The sequence below is a fragment of the Erinaceus europaeus genome, chromosome 17 (genome assembly GCF_950295315.1).
Source record: "Erinaceus europaeus chromosome 17, mEriEur2.1, whole genome shotgun sequence".
Taxonomy (NCBI): domain Eukaryota; kingdom Metazoa; phylum Chordata; class Mammalia; order Eulipotyphla; family Erinaceidae; genus Erinaceus; species Erinaceus europaeus.
Window position 1 is genome coordinate 58,628,498 of NC_080178.1, and position 21,355 is coordinate 58,649,852.

General features: G+C 39.5%; 1 long non-coding RNA gene across 2 annotated transcripts in view; it reads left to right on the forward strand.

Annotated features, from left to right (window-relative positions):
• LOC132533879 (uncharacterized) overlaps positions 1 to 21,269 on the forward strand; it is a 90,988-nt gene extending 69,719 nt beyond the window's left edge. Inside the window, exon 3 of one of the 2 annotated variants that reach the window (XR_009545627.1) lies at positions 20,981 to 21,268. This is a non-coding gene — a long non-coding RNA (uncharacterized LOC132533879). Of the gene's footprint in view, positions 1 to 20,980 lie in introns of both variants that reach the window. The other variant, XR_009545628.1, reaches the window with a different exon arrangement.
• Positions 21,270 to 21,355: the final 86 nt, after the last annotated feature.

Consider the following 21,355-nt stretch of genomic DNA (forward strand, 5'->3'; position numbering starts at 1 on the left):
CAAGGGGACAGCTGAAGGGAGGAAAGGACTCCCCAGAGACTCACCAAGTGCAACTCTGAGTCTCCATTGCTACTACCCTCAGAATCTGGAGCAGCAACAGGGAGGGACACCAGGGGACAGAGATCTAACCAGGAAACTCAGGAGAAGACCTATACCTCAGTGGCATAGCTGAGGGACTGTGAAAGTCTCTTTGCATAACCACTGGATTATCTCTGCCACACCCTGCTTTATCTCTTGGTCAGGAGTCAGTGATTAAGCTAAGAAGCCTATTGATAGTTTAAAAGCCCTCAGGATCCCATAGCCTATAGGGAAGAAAAAAAAAAGAGGCTTTTACACCTCAAACTCAAACTCAGGGTTTGAAATAACTGTTAACTTCCACCACAGTAAACCCTTTAATTAAATTACTTAGACACAAGTCAATCCAGGCAATAGTGATCAATAATTTGAAAAGTAATGATAAAGGGAACTCATAATATATAAAATGATTAAAACAACAAGAAAAAATATTGGAGACTCAAACCAGGACAAGAGTTCAGCTAAAAGTCCTCCAGAGGGTGAAGCACAAAACAACGAGTTCAACATCCAAACATTAGCTAAGGAAATAATCACAGGAGTGAGTAAAGAATTTGAAAAAATTGTAATCAGAAATGCAGGAACAACAAATGAGAATATGGAAGATAATTCTAATAATCTCATGGTTATTAGAGAGCTGAAAGCTGAAATTGCTGAGCTAAGAAGGCAACTAGCTGAACAAGCTAAAACAGTATCAGAGCAGGGCAACAAAACAGATGAACTCCAGAAAGCAGTAGAGGGCAGAGAGAATAGAATCAATGAGGCTGAAGACAGAATTAGCAAGATTGAGGATGAATTAGAGACAACTAAAAAAGAAGTAAGAGATCTCAAAAAGAGATTAAGAGATGCTGAAAATAACAACAGAGTCCTATGGGATGACCTCAAAAGAAACAATATACGCATTATTGGCTTACCAGAGGAAGAAAGAGAAGGGGAGGAATAAAGTATTCTCCAGGCCATAATAGCTGAAAATTTCTCTAGTCTAGACAACACCAAAGACATAAAGATTCAAGAAGCCCAGAGGGTCCCAAACAGAATTAACCCAGACCTAAAGACACCAAGACATGTCATACTTAGATTGGAAAGGAATAAGGATAAAGAAAGGATCCTCAAGGCTGCAAGAGAAAAACAAAGAGTCACCTACAAAGGAAAACCCATAAGATTAGCAGCAGACTTCTCCGTACAAACACTACAGGCCAGAAGAGAATGGCAAGATATCTATCGAGTGCTCAATGAGAAAGGATTTCAGCCAAGAATACTATATCCTGCTAGACTGTCATTCAGACTAGATGGAAGCATCAAAACCTTCTCAGACAAGCAACAGTTGAAGGAAGCAACCATGACCAAGCCTGCCCTGACAGAAGTTCTGAAAGGTCTCCTATAAACAACCAGACCACCACAAATAGGACATATATCAAAACACTCTAAAACTCTACAAGAATGGCATTAAAATAACTTCAATCTTTGATATCAATAAATGTCAATGGCCTGAATTCACCTATTAAAAGACACAGAGTAGGAAGAGGGATCAGAAAACACAACCCAACAATATGTTGTCTACAGGAAACTCACCTAACTCAACAAGACAAACACAGACTTAAAGTGAAAGGATGGAAAACTATCATACAAGCCAATGGCCCACAAAAAAGGGCAGGAACAGCTATTCTCATATCTGACATGATAGACTTTAAAATAGATAAGATTAAAAAAGATAGGAATGAACACTACTTAATGCTCAGAGGATCAGTCAATCAAGAGGACTTCACAATTATTAATATCTATGCACCCAATGAGAAGCCATCTAAATACATCAAACTTCTACTGAAAGAGCTACAGCAATATATTAACAGTAACACAATCATAGTAGGGGACTTCAACACCCCACTCTCTCAACTTGACAGATCATACAGGCAGAAAATCAGTAAAGACATAAGGGAGGTAAATGAAGAGATAGATAAACTAGAACTATTGGACATTTTCAGAGTCATTCATCCCAAAAAACTGGAATACACATTTTACTCAAATCCACATGGATCATTCTCAAGGATAGACCATATGTTAGGCCACAAAGACAGCATCAGCCTATTCAAGAGCACTGAAATCATCCCAAGCATCTTCTCAGACCACAGTGGAATTAAACTAACACTTAACAATCAACAAAAGATTAGTAACAGTCTCAAAATGTGGAAGCTCAACAGTACACTTCTTAACAACTTCTGGGTCAAAGAGGAAATCAAGGAAGAAATCAAAATGTTTCGAGAGTTCAATGAAAATGAAGACACAAGCTATCAAAATATTTGGGACACAGCTAAAGCAGTCCTAAGAGGGAAGTTCATAGCTATACAAGCACACATTAGGAAACAAGAAAAAGCACAAATAAACAGCCTGATTGCACATCTTAAAGACCTAGAAGAACAACAACAAAGGAACCCTGAAGCAACCAGAAGGACAGAAATCACTAAAGTTAGGGCAGAAATAAATAACATTGAGAATAGGAAAACCATACAAAAGATCAACGAAAGTAAATGTTGGTTCTTCAAAAGAGTAAACAAAATCAACAAACCTTTAGCCAGACTCACAAAACAAAAAAGGGAGAAGACCCAAATAAATCGGATAGTAAATGAAAGAGGAGATATCACAACAGACACCACAGAAATTCAACATATCATGTGAGGCTTCTATGAACAACTGTATGCCACCAAGCTAGAGAACGATTTCCTAGATACCTACCAACTTCCAAAACTAAGTCAAGAGGAAGTGGATAACATGAACAGGCCCATCACAGCTAATGAAATTGAAACAGTTATCAAAAATCTTCCCAAAAATAAAAGTCCTGGACCAGATGGTTTTACAAATGAATTCTACAAAACTTTCAAAGAAGAACTAATACCTCTACTTTTAAAAGTCTTCCAGAAGATTGAAGACACTGGAATACTCCCTGCCAGCTTCTATGAAGCCAACATCACCCTGATACCAAAAGCAGACAGGGACACAACCAAAAAAGAAAACTACAGACCAATATCTCTGATGAACATAGATGCCAAAATATTGAACAAAATTCTAGCCAACCGGATACAGCAGTATATCAAAAAGATTGTTCATCATGACCAAGTGGGGTTTATCCCAGGCATACAAGGTTGTTTTAATATACGTAAATCAATCCATGTGATCCACCACATCAGCAAAAGCAAGACCAAAAACCACATGGTCATATCAATAGATGCAGAGAAAGCCTTTGACAAAATACAACATCCCTTTATGATCAAAACACTACAAAAAATGGGTATAGATGGAAAATTCCTGAAGATAGTGGAGTCTATATATAGCAAACCTACAGCCAACATCATACTCAATGGTGAAAAACTGGAAGCATTTCCCCTCAGATCAGGAACTAGACAGGGCTGCCCACTATCACCATTACTATTCAACATAGTGTTGGAAGTTCTTGCCATAGCAATCAGGCAGGAGCAAGGAATTAAAGGGATACAGATTGGAAAGGAAGAAGTCAAACTGTCCTTATTTGCAGATGACATGATAGTATACATGGAAAAACCTAAGGAATCCAGCAAGAAGCTTTTGGAAATCATCAGGCAATACAGTAAGGTGTCAGGCTATAAAATTAACATTCAAAAGTCAGTGGCATTCCTCTATGCAAACACTAAGTTAGAAGAAATTGAAATCCAGAAATCAATTCTTTTTACTATAGCAACAAAAAGAATAAAATATCTAGGAGTAAACCTAACCAAAGAAGTGAAAGACTTGTATACTGAAAATTATGAGTCACTACTCAAAGAAATTGAAAAAGACACAAAGAAGTGGAAAGATATTCCATGTTCATGGGTTGGAAGAATTAACATCATCAAAATGAATATATTACCCAGAGCCATCTACAAATTTAATGCTATCCCCATCAAGATCCCAAGCACATTTTTTAGGAGAATAGAACAAATGCTACAAATGTTTATCTGGAACCAGAAAAGACCTAGAATTGCCAAAACAATCTTGAGAAAAAAGAACAGAACCGGAGGCATCACACTCCCAGATCTCAAACTGTATTATAGGGCCATTCATTGTCATCAAAACTGCTTGGTACTGGAACATGAACAGACACACTGACCAGTGGAATAGAATTGAGAGCCCAGAAATGAGGCCCCACACGTATGGACATCTAATCTTTGACAAAGGGGCCCAGACTATTACATGGGGAAAGCAGAGTCTCTTCAACAAATGGTGTTGCAAACAATGGGTTGAAACATGTAGCAGAATGAAACTGAATCACTGTATTTCACCAAATACAAAAGTAAATTCCAAGTGGATCAAGGACTTGGATGTTAGACCAGAAACTATCAGATACTTAGAGGAAAATATTGGCAGAACTTTTTTCCGCATAAATTTTAAAGACATTTTCAGTGAAACTAATCCAATTACAAGGAAGACTAAGGCAAGTATAAACCTATGGGACTACATCAAATTAAAAAGCTTCTTCACAGCAAAAGAAACCACTACCCAAACCAAGAGAACCCTCACAGAATGGGAGAAGATCTTTACATGCCGTACATCAGATAAGAGTTTAATAACCATTATATATAAAGAGCTTGCCAGACTCAACAACAAGACAACAAATAACCCCATCCAAAAATGGGGGGAGGAATTGGACAGAATATTCACCACAGAAGAGATCCAAAAGGCCGAGAAACACATGAAAAAATGCTCCAAGTCTCTGATTGTCAGAGAAATGCAAATCAAGACAACAATGAGATATCACTTCACTCCTGTGAGAATGTCATACATCAGAAAAGGTAACAGCAGCAAATGCTGGAGAGGGTGTGGGGTCAAAGGAACCCTCCTACACTGCTAGTGGGAATGTCATTTGGTCCAACCTCTGTGGAGAACAGTCTGGAGAATTCTCAGAAGGCTAGAAATGGACCTACCCTATGACCCTGCAATTCCCCTCCTGGGGATATATCCTATGGAACCCAACACATCCATCCAAAAAGGTCTGTGTACACATATGTTTTTGGCAGCACAATTTGTAATAGCCAAAACCTGGAAGCAACCAAGGTGTCCAACAACAGATGAGTGGCTGAGCAAGTTGTGGTATATATACACAATGGAATACTACTCAGCTGTAAAAAATGGTGATTTCACTGTTTTCAGCTGATCTTGGATGGACCTTGAAAAAATCATGTTGAGTGAAATAAGTCAGAAACAGAAGGATGAATATGGGATGATCTCACTCTCGGGCCGAAGTTGAAAAACAAGATTAGAAAAGAAAACTCAATTAGAACCTGAACTGGAGTTGGCGTATTGCACCAAAGTAAAAGACTCTGGGGTGGGTTGGTGGGTGGGGAGAACACAGGTCTGTGAAGGATGATGAATGACATAGTGGGGGTTGTATTGTTAAATGGGAAACTGGGGAATGTTATGCATGTACAAACTATTGTATTTACTGTTGAATGTAAAGCATTAATTACCCAATAAATAAATAAATTAATAAAAAAATAAAGAATTTCGCTCCATACTCCCAGAGGGATAAAAAATAGGAAAGGGGATCAAGGGGACGGGATTCGGAACTCTGGTGGTGGGAATTATATGGAATTGTACCCCTCTTGTCCAACAGACTTGTTGATAATTATTAAATCATTTTTAAAAGTGTTTATTTATTAATGAGATAGAGATCAACACACACACTCCCCAAGAAAATGAACCAGAGCATCACTTTATCATAAAAAAAAAAAATGGGAGGGCTAGATAGCATAATGGTTATGTAAACAGACTGTCATGCCTGCGGTTTCAAAGTCCCAGGTTAAATCTTCTGCACTACCATAAACCAGTGCTGATCAGTGCTTTGGTAAAAAAAAAAAAAAATTTAAAAAATTAATTAATTAATTAATTAAAATAAGAATCCTGTTAATCATTCATTCAACAGACATTTGTCAAGCAATATTATTTACTAGATTCTGAGAGAGTATAGAGAAGAGTATGTTTACCAAGAAGGATGATAGAGGACCTAGTGGGGGTTGTATTGTTAAATGGGAAACTGGGAAATGTTATGCATATACAAACTATTATATTTACTGTTGAATGTAAAACAAATTCCCCAATAAAGAAATTTTTTTTTAAAAAAGAAGCGTATGTTTAAAGAAAATATGAAATTGATACTACTGTTTGGCATTAATTTCTTCCAGAATGTCAAACTTTCTTTGACTTGATAGAAATGGATGTGTTGTAATTACATTTTTGTATGAAAGTTGGAAGAAAGAAGACAGACATTTTGTGTTTTGGTATTATTTTTAGTTTTTGATAAATGAGTCCTCACACATGCAATTTCATATCTCCCTTGCTTTTTCTTTTTTCTTTTTTTTATTTTAATTTATTTACTGGGGAATTAATGTTTTACATTCAAGAGTAAATACAACACTTTGTACATGCATAACATTTCCCAGTTTTCCATATAACAATACAACCCCCACTAGGTCCTCTGTCATCCTTCTTGGAACTGTACTCTGCACACCCACCCACCCCAGAGTCTTTTCTTTGGTGCAATATGCCAATTCCAGTTCAGGTTCTACTTGTATTTTCTCTTATGATTTTGTTTTTCAACTCCCGTCTGAGAGTGAGATCATCCTATATTCATCCTTCTGTTTCTGACTTATTTCACTCAACATGAATTTTTCAAGGTCCATCCAAGATCAGCTGAAAACAATGAAGTCACCATTTTTTATAGCTGAGTAGTATTCCATTGTGTATATATACCACAGCTTGCTCAGCCACTCATCTGTTGTTGGACACCTGGGTTGCTTCCAGGTTTTGGCTATTGCAAATTGTGCTAAGAACAGATGTGTACACAGATCTTTTTGGATGGATGTGTTGGGTTCCTTAGGATATATCCCCAGGAGAGGAATTGTAGGATCATAGGGTAGGTCCATTTCTAGCCTTCTGAGAGTTCTCCAGACTGTTCTCCACAGAGGTTGGACCAATTTACATTCCTACCAGTAGTGCAGGAGGGTTCCTTTGAGCCCACAACCTCTCCAGCATTTGCTGTTGTTATCTTTTCTCATGTATGGCATTCTCACAGGAGTGAAATGATATCTCATTGTTGTCTTGATTTGCATTTCTCTGACAATCAGAGACTTGGAGCATTTTTTCATGTGTTTCTCGGCCTTTTGGATCTCTTCTGTGGTGAATATTCTGTCCAAGTCCTCCCCCCATTTTTGGATGGGGTTATTTGTTTTCTTGTGGTTGAGATTTGCAAGTTCCTTATATATTATAGCTATTAGCCTCTTGTCTGGTGTATGGCATGTAAAGATCTTCTCCCATTCTGTGAGGGGTCTCTTGGTTTGGGTAGCAGTTTCTTTAGCTGTGAAGAAGCTTTTTAATTTGATGTAGTCCCATAGGCTTATACTTGACTTAGTCTTCTTTGTAATTGGATTCGTTTCATTGAAGATGTCTTTAAAATTTATGCAGAAAAGAGTTCTGCCAATATTTTCCTCTAAGTATCTGATAGTTTCTGGTCTAATATCCAAATCCTTGATCCACTTGCAATTTACTTTTGTGTTTGGTGAAATATAGTGGTTCAGGGCAGAGGGTAGATAGCATAATGGTTATGCAAACAGACTCTCATGCCTGAGACTCCAACATCCCAGGTTCAATCCCCTGCACCACCATAAGCCAGAACTGAACAGTTCTGGTAAAAAAAATAAATAAATAAAATAAAGTTACTTATTTATTGTGGTCCGGGAGGTGGCGCAGTGGTTAAGGAACTAGACTCTCAAGCATGAGGGCCTGAGTTCAATACCCGGACAGCACATATACCAGAGTGATGTCTGGCCCTTTCTCTCTCTCCTCCTATCTTCCTCATTAATAAAATAAATAAAATCTTTTTTTAAAAAAAGAGTGGTTCAGTTTCATTCTTCTGCATGTTTCAACCTATTGTTTTCCAACACCCTTTGTTGAAGAGACTCTGATTTCCCCATTTAATAATCAAGTGAGTGTTCGGTGCTTTTATTCACTATAATACCTCCAGGCAACAGCTTTACAAACTTTATCTCACTTGATCTTTGCTATCTCCAGGGCTGTAGGTGTTTTAATCCTTAACTTCTAGATGAGGAAAGTGAAATTTAAGAGTTGAAATAACAGGGGCTAGGTGGTGGCGCACATGGTTGAGCGCACTTGTTACAATGCGCAAGGACCCGGTTCAAGTGCATGTCCCCACCTGCAGGGGGAAAGCTTCACAAGTGGTGAAGCAGGGCTGCAGGTGTCTTTCTGTCTCTCTCCCTCTCTGTCTCCCCCTTTCCTCTTGATTTCTTGCTGTCCCGTATCCAATAAATAAAGATTAAAAAATTAAAAAAAGAAACAGTTGAAATAACTTGGCTGACATCTCACACACAGTGGTTGGGACAGTCATGAAACTAATTCTGCTGATTCTGTTTTGACTGTATTGATAATGATGTCTTAATGGTGTTTTCCTCAATAGAAACAGAATCTTTATGATTTTAGGATTCTTTCAAATTTTAAAAATCATTTTATTGTTTTTGGGGAAAACAAATTACTTCGGTGGTAGGAGGTTTAGCTACTAAGTCATAAAAAGCTACCAAGTAAAAGAAACTATCAGGCCTGGAACTAGCACAGTGAATAGGGTTCTGGGGTTGGAAGTATCCAGTCCACAGGACAGTTTGCAACATGGTGTTCTGTGCTAGATTAAAAGATTAGATGTGGAGCCGACAAGATAGCTCACTTAAACAGCACACTTGCTTTGTAATGGCACTGCCCAACTTTTATTTTATTTTATTTTAAACTTTTTAAATTATTTATTTATTTATTTTCCTTTTTGTTGCCTTTGTTTTTTTATTGTTGTTGTAGTTATTGTTGTTGTTATTGATGTCGTTGTTACATAGGACAGAGAGAAATGGAGAGAGATAGGGAAAACAGAGGGGAAGAGAAAGACAGACACCTTCTCAGACCTGCTTCACCGCCTGTGAAGTGATTCCCCTGCAGGTGGGAAGCCGGGGCTCGAACCAGGATCCTTACTTGGGTCCTTGTGCTTTGTGCCACGTGCATGTGCTTAACCCGCTGCGCTACCACCCGACTCCCACTGCCCAGCTTTTAAGCCCAACCGCCACTACACTGAGGGAAGCTTCAGTGCTGTGATATGTAGTATATTTTTCTGTCTTTCTATCTTGAAAAAGGTGACCCGTAGCAGTGAATCTCCAGTGATGATCAAGGCGGGGGGGGGGGGAGGGGAAGATATGACCAATTGAAGTGTTGCCATTGGAAAGGTGAACTCTGGTGGTCTGGGATATGGTGTAGTGGATAAGGCATTAGATGCTTAAGCATGAGATCCTGAGTTTGATCCCTGGCAGCATATGTACCAGAGTGATGTCTTTTTTTCCCCTCTCTCTCTTCTATCTTTCTCATTAATGAAAAATAAAATCTTTAAAGGAGGGGCTGGTGCTGCACCTGATTGTAGCGCACACGTTACAATGCGCAAGGACCAAGGTTCGAGATCCCAGTACCCCCCTAAAGGGGGAAAGCTTTGCAAGTGGTAAAGCAGTGTTGCAGGTGTCTCTCTGTCTATCTTCCTCTCTATCATACCCTTCCCTTTTGATTTCTGGCTGTCTCTATCGAATAAGTAGATAAAGATAATATTAAAGAGAGAGAGAGAGAAGTGAATTCTTAAATCAAGGAGAGTCAAAATCGCCTGATTTGGAATAGACAAAGGAAAAGCCTAAAGATTTCTGGGGCTTGGTGCCAGCACAATGATTCGATGATTCCATTAATCCTAGTAACTATTTTATTTTTTTTTACTAGAGGGAGAAAGATAGAGAAAAGGAGAGACACCTGCAACACTGCTCCACTGCTTATGATACATACCTTCCCCCTCTAGGGGCCATGGAAACCCTGGTCCTTGACAATGTGCTCTCCCTGGTGTGTCACTATCAAGCCCCCCCCCTTATATGTTTACTATCAAACTACTGAACCACTAAAGTCCACATTTCTGTGTATTTCAGGAAACTCTTATATCTATGATCACAATACTACCCAGAGCCATCTACAAATTTAGTGCTATCCCCATCAAAATCCCAAGCACATTTTTTAGCAAAATAGAACAAATGCTACAAATGTTTATCTGGAATGAGAAAAGACCTAGAATTATCAAAACAATCTTGAGAAAAAAGAACAGAACTGGAGGCATCATACTCCCAGATCTCAAACTGTATTATAGGGCCATTGACATCAAAACTGCTTGGTACTGGAACATGAATAGACACACTGACCAGTGGAATAGAATTGAGAGCCCAGAAGTGAGGCCCTACACCAATGGACATCTAATCTTTGACAAAGGGGCTCAGACTATTAAATGGGGAAATCAGAATCTCTTCATCAAATGGTGTTGGGATAAATGGGTTGAAACATGCAGAAGAATGAAACTGAACCACTGTATTTCACCAAATACAAAAGTAAATTCCAGGATTCAACTTCCGGAGGCGGAGCTACGAGCAGCAGATCGCTTTCTCTCCTCTCCTCTCCTCTCCCGGATCAACTAGGAATACCAAAGGAGACCACCCGGACCAAAACAAGACAGGACTAGAATGACCACAGAAACCCAGTAAATCACCCGTGAGTACAAACACACGTGGCTGGTGACAGAGAGGAGAGAGGGGCCTAAGGAGAGAATGGCATTAAAATATCTTCAATCTTTGATATCAATAAATGTCAATGGCCTGAATTCACCTATTAAAAGACACAGAGTAGGAAGATGGATCAGAAAACACAACCCAACAATATGTTGTCTACAGGAAACTCACCTAACGCAACAAGACAAACACAGACTTAAAGTGAAAGGATGGAAAACTATCATTCAAGCCAATGGCCCACAAAAAAGGGCAGGAACAGCTATTCTCATATCTGACATGATAGACTTTAAAATAGATAAGATTAAAAAAGATAGGAATGGACACTACTTAATGCTCAGAGGATCAGTCAATCAAGAGGACTTCACAATTATTAATATCTATGCACCCAATGAGAAGCCATCTAAATACATCAAACTTCTACTGAAAGAGCTACAGCAATATATTAACAGTAACACAATCATAGTAGGGGACTTCAACACCCCACTATCTCAACTTGACAGATCATCCAGGCAGAAAATCAGTAAAGACATAAGGGAGCTAAATGAAGAGATAGATAAACTAGAACTATTGGACATTTTCAGAGTCATTCATCCCAAAAAACTGGAATACACATTTTACTCAAATCCACATGGATCATTCTCAAGGATAGACCATATGTTAGGCCACAAAGACAGCATCAGCCTATTCAAGAGCACTGAAATCATCCCAAACATCTTCTCAGACCACAGTGGAATTAAACTAACACTTAACAATCAACAAAAGATTAGTAACAGTCCCAAAATGTGGAAGCTCAACAGTACACTTCTTAACAACTTCTGGGTCAAAGAGGAAATCAAGGAAGAAATCAAAATGTTTCGAGAGTTCAATGAAAATGAAGACACAAGCTATCAAAATATTTGGGACACAGCTAAAGCAGTCCTAAGAGGGAAGTTCATAGCTATTCAAGCACACATTAGGAAACAAGAAAAGGCACAAATAAACAGCCTGATTGCACATCTTAAAGACCTAGAAGAAGAACAACAAAGGAACCCTAAAGCAACCAGAAGGACAGAAATCACTAAAGTTAGGGCAGAAATAAATAACATTGAGAATAGGAAAACCATACAAAAGATCAATGAAAGTAAATGTTGGTTCTTCGAAAGAGTAAATAAAATCGACAAACCTTTAGCCAGAATCACAAAACAAAAAAGGGAGAAGACCCAAATAAATCGGATAGTAAATGAAAGAGGAGAAATCACAACAGACACCGCAGAAATTCAATATATCATGCGAGGCTTCTATGAACAACTATATGCCACCAAGCTAGAGAACCTGGAAGAAATGAATGATTTCCTAGATACCTACCAACTACCAAAATTAAGTCAAGAGGAAGTGGATAACATGAACAGGCCCATCACAGCTAATGAAATTGAAACAGTTATCAAAAATCTTCCCCAAAATAAAAGTCCTGGACCAGATGGTTTTACAAATGAATTCTACAAAACTTTCAAAGAAGAACTTATACCTCTACTTTTAAAAGTCTTCCAGAAGATTGAAGACACTGGAATACTCCCTGCCAGCTTCTATGAAGCCAACATCACCCTGATACCAAAAGCAGACAGGGACACAACCAAAAAAGAAAACTACAGACCAATATCTCTGATGAACATAGATGTGAAAATATTGAACAAAATTCTAGCCAACCGGATACAGTAGTATATCAAAAAAATTGTTCATCATGACCAAGTGGGGTTTATCCCAGGCATGCAAGGTTGGTTTAATATAAGTAAATCAATCAATGTGATCTACCACATCAACAAAAGCAAGACCAAAAACCACATGGTCATATCAGTAGATGCAGAGAAAGCCTTTGACAAAATACAACATCCCTTTATGATCAAAACACTACAAAAAATAGGAATAGATGGAAAATTCCTGAAGATAGTAGAGTCTATATATAGCAAACCTACAGCCAACATCATACTCAATGGTGAAAAACTGGAAGCATTTCCCCTCAGATCAGGTACTAGACAGGGCTGCCCACTATCACCATTACTATTCAACATAGTGTTGGAAGTTCTTGCCATAGCAATCAGGCAGGAGCAAGGAATTAAAGGCATACAGATTGGAAGAGAAGAAGTCAAACTCTCCTTATTTGCAGATGACATGATAGTATACATGGAAAAACCTAAGGAATCCAGCAAGAAGCTTTTGGAAATCATCAGGCAATACAGTAATGTGTCAGGCTATAAAATTAACATTCAAAAGTCAGTGGCATTCCTCTATGCAAACACTAAGTTAGAAGAAATTGAAATCCAGAAATCAGTTCCTTTTTCTATAGCAACAAAAACTATAAAATATCTAGGAGTAAACCTAACCAAAGAAGTGAAAGACTTGTATACTGAAAATTATGAGTCACTACTCAAAGAAATTGAAAAAGACACAAAGAAGTGGAAAGATATTCCATGTTCATGGGTTGGAAGAATTAACATCATCAAAATGAATATATTACCCAGAGCCATCTACAAATTTAATGCTATCCCCATCAAGATCCCAAGCACATTTTTTAGGAGAATAGAACAAATGCTACAAATGTTTATCTGGAACCAGAAAAGACCTAGAATTGCCAAAACAATCTTGAGAAAAAAGAACAGAACCGGAGGCATCACACTCCCAGATCTCAAACTGTATTATAGGGCCATTGTCATCAAAACTGCTTGGTACTGGAACATGACCAGACACACTGACCAGTGGAATAGAATTGAGAGCCCAGAAATGAGGCCCCACATGTATGGACATCTAATCTTTGACAAAGGGGCTCAGACTATTACATGGGGAAAGCAGAGTCTCTTCAACAAATGGTGTTGGAAACAATGGGTTGAAACATGCAGAAGAATGAAACTGAATCACTGTATTTCACCAAATACAAAAGTAAATTCCAAGTGGATCAAGGACTTGGATGTTAGACCACAAACTATCAGATACTTAGAGGAAAATATTGGCAGAACTTTTTTCCGCATAAATTTTAAAGAGATTTTCAATGATACGAATCCAATTACAAGGAAGACTAAGGCAAGTATAAACCTATGGGACTACATCAAATTAAAAAGCTTCTTCACAGCAAAAGAAACCACTACCCAAATCAAGAGACCCCTCACAGAATGGGAGAAGATCTTTACATGCCATACATCAGATAAGAGTTTAATAACCAACATATATAAAGAGCTTGCCAGACTCAACAACAAGACAACAAATAACCCCATACAAAAATGGGGGGAGGAATTGGACAGAATATTCACCACAGAAGAGATCCAAAAGGCCAAGAAACACATGAAAAAATGCTCCGAGTCTCTGATTTTCAGAGAAATGCAAATCAAGACAACAATGAGATATCACTTCACTCCTGTGAGAATGTCATACATCAGAAAAGGTAACAGCAGCAAATGCTGGAGAGGGTGTGGGGTCAAAGGAACCCTCCTGCACTGCTGGTGGGAATGTCAATTGGTCCAACCTCAGTGGAGAACAGTCTGGAGAATTCTCAGAAGGCTAGAAATGGACCTACCCTATGACCCTGCAATTCCCCTCCTGGGGATATATCCTAAGGAACCCAACACATCGATCCAAAAAGATCTGTGTACACATATGTTCTTGGCAGCACAATTTGTAATAGCCAAAACCTGGAAGCAACCCAGGTGTCCAACAACAGATGAGTGGCTGAGCAAGTTGTGGTATATATACACAATGGAATACTACTCAGCTATTAAAAATGGTGACTTCACCGTTTTCAGCTGATCTTGGATGGACCTTGAAAAAATCATGTTGAGTGAAATAAGTCAGAAACAGAAGGATGAATATGGGATGATCTCACTCTCAGGCCAAAGTTGAAAAACAAGATTAGAAAAGAAAACACAAGACGAACCTGAAATGGAATTGGAGTATTACACCAAAGTAAAAGACTCTGGGGTGGGTGGGTGGGTGGGGAGAATACAGGTCCATGAAAAACGATGAATGAAATAGTGGGGGTTGTATTGTTAAATGGGAATCTCGGAATGTTATGCATGTAAAAAAAAAAAAAAAGAAGTAGAAACGCAAAGCAGAAATTGACTGAGTTTGGAGTATGGCACCAAAGTAAGAAAGCAGAAGTACACTAGAGTTTGTATCACCAGGTTCCAGGTGTCATCAGGATGCCGGCCAGATTTCCCTGGACTAAAGACCCCACCAGTATGTCCTGGAGCTCAGCTTCCCCAGAGACCCACCCTACTAGGGAAAGAGAGAGGCAGACTGGGAGTATGGACCGACCAGTCAACGCCCATTTTCAGCGGGGAAGCAATTACAGAAGCCAGACCTTCTACCTTCTGCAACCCACAATGGGTCCATGCTCCCAGAGGGCTAGAGAATGGGAAAGCTATCGGGGGAGGGGTGGGATATGGAGATTGGGCGGTGGGAATTGTGTGGAGTTGTACCCCTCCTACCCTATGGTTTTGTTAATTAATCCTTTCTTAAATAAAATAAATAAATAAATTTTTAAAAAAAAGTAAATTCCAAGTGGATCAGGACTTGGATGTTAGATCACAAACTATCAGATACTTAGAAAAAAATATTGGCGGGGATTCGGGCTGTAGCGCAGCGGGTTAAGCGCAGGTGGCGCAAAGCACAAGGACCGGCATAAGGATCCCGGTTCGAACCCCGGCTCCCCACCTGCAGGGGAGTCGCTTCACAGGCGGTGAACCAGGTCTGCAGGTGTCTATCTTTCTCTCCTCCTCTCTGTCTTCCCCTCCTCTCTCCATTTCTCTCTGTCCTATCCAACAATGACAACAACAATAATAACTACAACAATAAAACAAGGGCAACAAAAGGGAATAAATAAATAAAATAAATATTAAAAAAAAGTAAAGAAAAAAATATTGGCAGAACTCTTTTCCACATAAATTTCAAAGACATCTTCAATGAAATGAATCCAATTACAAAGAAGACTAAGGCAAGTATAAACCTATGGGACTACATCAAATTAAAAAGCTTCTTCACAGCTAAAGAAACCACTACCCAAACCAAGAGACTCCTCACAGAATGGGAGAAGATCTTTACATGCCATACATCAGACAAGAGTTTAATAACCAACATATATAAAGAGCTTGCCAAACTCAAGAACAAGACAACAAATAACCCCATCCAAAAATGGGGGGAGGACATGGACTGAATCTTCACCACAGAAGAGATCCAAAAGGCTGAGAAACACATGAATAAAAAATATCTGTGATCACATAGTTTAGTTCATGTTACACTGGTATCAACATCATATTTAAGTCCTTGTGTTTAAGAACTATATTCTTTTGTATCCCACCAATGATAGACAGGTTTGTTGTTGTTGTCGTTGTTGTTTGATAGACAGTTTTTAATAATACTTACTTGGTTTAATAGTTGGTTGCTTGATTCAGGCTAGAATGGCACTAGAGAAAGAGTTGAGCTAAGGAACTGGGTTGTGTGCGTTCTAATTTTAGCGATGGCATTTGTTAGTGGCAGACTTTGGCAAGCTATTTAGCCTCTCTGAGTCTCAGTTCTTCTTAAAATGGAGATGAGAACATCTTCCTCTCAAGTTGTTATGATTTAATTATGTAACTTAAGTGAACTGCCGGGCTGCAAAGTGAAATTCTCTTTCTTCTTCCTCCTCTTTCTAAAAGAAATATTGGGAAAGGGATTCCTTTGGACTTCTCCACAATTAAGCATATTCATTTTAGTGGGTTTTTAAATTTTCTTTATTTAATAAGACACAGACACTAAAGCACTGCTCTGGTCCAGATTACTTGGTACTGAGGATCAAAGGTGGATCATGCAAAGAATGCTTGCAATCATTGACCTAGCTACAAAAAATATTGTTGTTACTAGTGCTGCTGCTACTACTACTACTATTTGCCTCCAGGGTTATCACTGGGGCTCAGTGCCTGCACTACGAATCCACTGCTCCTGAAGGCCATTTTTCCCATTTTGTTGTTGTTGTTATTGCTGTTGTTGGATAGGACAGAGAGAAATCGAGAGAGGAGGGGAAGAAAGAGAGGGAGAGAAAGACACCTGCAGACCGGCTTCACTGCCTGTAAAGTGACCCTCACCTTGGGTGAGCAGGGGGCTGGAACTGGGATCCTTCTGCTGGTCCTTATGCTTCATGCCAAGTGTGCCCAACCTGCTGCACTACCACCCGGTTCCCAATAATATACTTTTAAATTAAAAAAAAGAAAATTAGCGGTGGCTAGGCTGTGGCACAGCGGGTTAAGCGCACATAGCACGGAGAGGAAAGACTGGTGTAAGTATCGGGGTTTGAGCCCCCGGCTCCCCACCTGAAGGGGGGGTCATTTCACAGTCAGTGAAGCAGGTCTTTAGGTGGTCTGTCTTTCTCTCTCCCTCTTTGTCTTCCCCTCTTCTCTCTGTTTCTCTCTGTCCTGTCCAATAACAGCGACAACAGTAATAACAACAACAATGATAAACAACAAGGGTAACAAAAGGGAAAAAATAGCCTCCAGGAGCAGTGGATTCATAGTGCAGGCACCAAGTCCCAGTAATAACCCTGGAGGCCAAAAAAAAAAAAAAGCTAACTTTTAAAACATCTTTTTCCCCTATTTGTGAATTCAGTCAGATGAAAAGTCTTTCCAAACCATAAAAACTGAAGCTACATTTAGTAATTCATGTAATTGCAATATTGTAAGCCCCATGAGGGCAAAGAACATGGCTACTTCAATATTGGAACTTGCTTATCTTATATATTTATTCAATAGAAATTCAAAGTATGAGTGTCTGATGGTGGCACATCTGCTAGAGTACACAAATCACAATGTTCAAGGATCCAGGTTCAAGTCTCTCATCCCCATCTTGCAAGATGGTGAGGGGAGCTCCATGTGGGATGGAGCTGTCTTATAGATACTTCTCTCTCTCTCTTCCTCCGCCTCCTTTTCCTCTTTACCTATCTCTCTCTTTAAAAATATGTTATTTATTTTTTGTTAAATACTTATTTATTCATTTTTCCTTTTTGTTGCCCTTGTTGTTTTATTGTTGTAGTTATTATTATTATTGTTGTTGTTGATGTCTTCATTGCTGGATAGGACAATAGAAAGAAATGGAGAGGGGAGAGGGAGACAGAAAGGGGGAGAGAAAGATAGACATCTGCAGACCTGCTTCACCACCTGTGCAGCAACTCCCCGGCAGGTGGGGAGCCGGGTACTTGAACTGGGATCCTTATGCCGGTCCTTGTGCTTTGCGCCACCTGCTCTTAACTGCTGTGGTACCGCCCTACTCCCTATTTACTTTATTTTAATGAGAAAGACAGAAGGAGGTGGAGACCAGAGAACTGCTCAGCTTTGTCTTGTGATAGTATTGGGGATTGAACCTGGAACCTCAGAGCCTCAGGAATGATAGTCTTTTGCATAATCATTATGCTATCTCTCCAGCCCTCTATCATTTGTTCCTCACCCTGTCAAAAAAAAAAAAAAGGGAGTCGGGAGGTAGTGCAGCAGGTTAAGCACACATGGCGCGAAGAATAAGGACCGGCTAATGATCCCGGTTCGAGCCCCCGGCTCCCCACCTGCAGGGGAGTCATTTCACAGGCGGTGAAGCAGGTCTGCAGGTGTCTGTCTTTCTCTCTCCCTCTCTGTCTTCCCCTCCTCTCTCCATTTCTCTCTGTCCTATCCAACAACGACATCAATAACAACAATAATAATAACTACAACAACAAGGGCAACAAAAGGGAAAATAAATAAATAAAAATTAAAAAATATATATATATATATGGTATATATATATGCAGTAAGGTAATTAAAGGGTTCACAGTGGTGGAAGTTAACAGTTGTTTCAATAGCATTTTAATCCCTGATTTGGAGCTCAGTGGCTTAAAAGTCTCTTTTGTGTTTTTTCTTCCCTGTAGGCTATGGGACCCCGAGGACTTTTAAACTGTAAGTAGGCTTCTTAACTTAATCACTGACTCCTGACCAAGAGATAAAACAGGGTGTGGCAGAGATAATCTAGTGGTTATGCAAAGAGACTTTCACAGCCCCACCACTAGGCCACCAAGGTAGAGATCTTCTCCTGAGTTTCCTGGTTAGTTCTCTGTCCCCTGGTGTCATCACAGGGCCTCCCTGCCGCTGCTCCAGATTCTGAGGGCAGTAGCAATGGAGACTCAGAGTTGCATTTGGTGAATTTCAAGGGAGTCCTCTCCTTCCTTCAGCTGTCCCCTTGTTGGTGAAACAGACTGGAGGTGGTGTCTCAACTGATAAACTATAGGACTGTTACCAGCCACTTAATCTCTCCCTAGACTCCTCTCTGTCCAACAGCCACTTGTGTTTGCACTCACCAGTGATTTGATGGGTTCCTGAAGTCATTCTAGTTCTGTCTGGTTTTGGTCCCAGATGGTCTCCTTTGGTATTCCTAGTTGATCTGGGAGAGGAGAGGAGAGGAGAGGAGAGGAGAGGAGAGGAGAGGAGAGGAGAGGAGAGGAGAGGAGAGGAGAGAAACACATCTGCTGCTGCTCAGTAGCCCCTCTTCCTGAAGTTTCCCCTAAAAAGATTTTTTTTTAAAAAGAAAATTAAAAAAAAAAATCTGACCTGGGGTAACAATGCTACCAGTTAGCACCAACTTGCATACTTGAGACTCCAAAGTCACCAGTTCAATCCCAGTCACTGCCTTATGCCAGAGGTTAGCAGTGTTCTTGTTCATTTTCATAATAAATACATCTTTGCAGTTAAACAAACGAAGGCAACACATCCAGGATAATTGTTCTTTTTTATTTTTCATTTATTTATTTCTTTAAATATTTTATCTATTTATTCATGAGAAATGACAGGAGAGAAAGAACCAGACATCACTCTGGTACATGTGCTGCCAGCGATTGAACCCAGGAGCTCATGCTTTGAGAGTCCAATGCCTTATCCACTGTACTACCTTCTGGACCACTGTCTTTCATTTATTTATTGGATAATGATAGCCAAAAATCAAGAGGAAGAGGGAAATAAGGAGGAAGAAAAACAGAGAGACTCCTTAAGCACTGCTTCACTACTTGCAAAGTTTTCCCCTGCAGGTGGGGACTGGGAGCTTGAACCCCAGTCCTTGAGCATTATAACAAGTGTACTCAACAAGGTACACCACCACTGGCTCCCCCAGGATATTGTTCTACCACTTCACATAAAGAACTTCCCCCTTTCTTTTGAAAAGCCAAGTTCAATGCAATGGGCCAAGATTAGGATCACATTTAGGGTCAAGATTAGGTTTATAATAATGCTAAGATTCTACTTTCCTTTTTCATTCCTTCTGTTGCAGTTCAAAGAAATTTTGCATGCTCTATGTTATTACAACAGAATGACTATAGAAGCAGATCTGAGAATCTAGCTGTCATCCAATAAATCAGACAATAAAGCAATTGCAAAAATGTAAACCATGATGCCTTTTTTTAATGCTAGATTTATTAGTAGTATTTTCTTTTGGAAAATACAGTTATTTACAAAATACATTATAGTAATATGTGAAAGGTTTATCATTGTGATTTCAACTGGATAGACAATTTGATAATTTCCAAAATGTTAAATACTACTTCATGTAATCCATTTGAACTAACGCATTTGGTATTCTTAATAATATTTTTTAATATTTTATTTATTTATTTTAATGAATAGAGACAAAGAGAAATTGAAAGAGACAGAGAGGGAGAAAGGGAGAGTCATCTGAAGCACTGTGTTACCACTCACAAAGTTTTCCCCCTGCAGATGGGGGCTTGAACCCAAGTTCCTGTGCACTGAAACATATGTACTTATCTGGATACACCAAGACCCAGTTCCAATTTTTTGTTTTATAAATTTTCAGAGCTTCATCCCTCCAGGCTGATTTTTCAAAGACAAAGACAGAGAGGGGGTTGGGCGGTGGCACACCGGGTTGAGGGCACATACTACCAAGCACAAGGATTCCGGATCAAGCCCCTGGCTCTCCACCTGCACAGGGGTTGCTGCCCAGACAGTAAAGCAGATCTGCAGGTGTCTTTTTCTCTCCCTCTCTATCTCCCCCTTCTCTCTCAGTTTCTCTTCTCTGTCTTATCAGATAAAAATGGGGGAAGAAATTGACATTCCAGGAGCAGTGGATTTGTAGTGCTGGCACCCAGCCCCAGCGATAAACCTGGAGGCAAAAAAAGAAAGAAAGAAAGAAAGAAAGAAAGAAAGAAAGAAAGGAAGGAAGGAAGGAAGGAAGGAAGGAAGGAAGGAAGGAAGAAAGAAAGAAAGAAAGAAAGAAAGAAAGAAAGAAAGAAAGAAAGAAAGAAAGAAAGAAAGAAAGAAAGGAGTCGGGCTGTAGCACAGCGGGTTAAGCGCAGGTGGCGCAAAGCACAAGGACCGGCATAAGGATCCCGGTTCGAGCCCCGGCTCCCCACCTGTAGGGGAGTCACTTCACAGGTGGTGAAGCAGGTCTGCAGGTGTCTGTCTTTCTCTCCTCCTCTCTGTCTTCCCCTCCTCTCTCCATTTCTCTCTGTCCTATCCAACAATGATGACAACAACAATAATAATAACTATAACAATAAAACAACAAGGGCAACAAAAGGGAATAAATAAAAAAAAAGAAAGAAAGAAAGGGAAAAGAAAGAAAAGAAAGAGACGTAGGTATCAGGAAAGACACTACAGTATCAAAGTTTCCTTCACAGCTGTGATGAG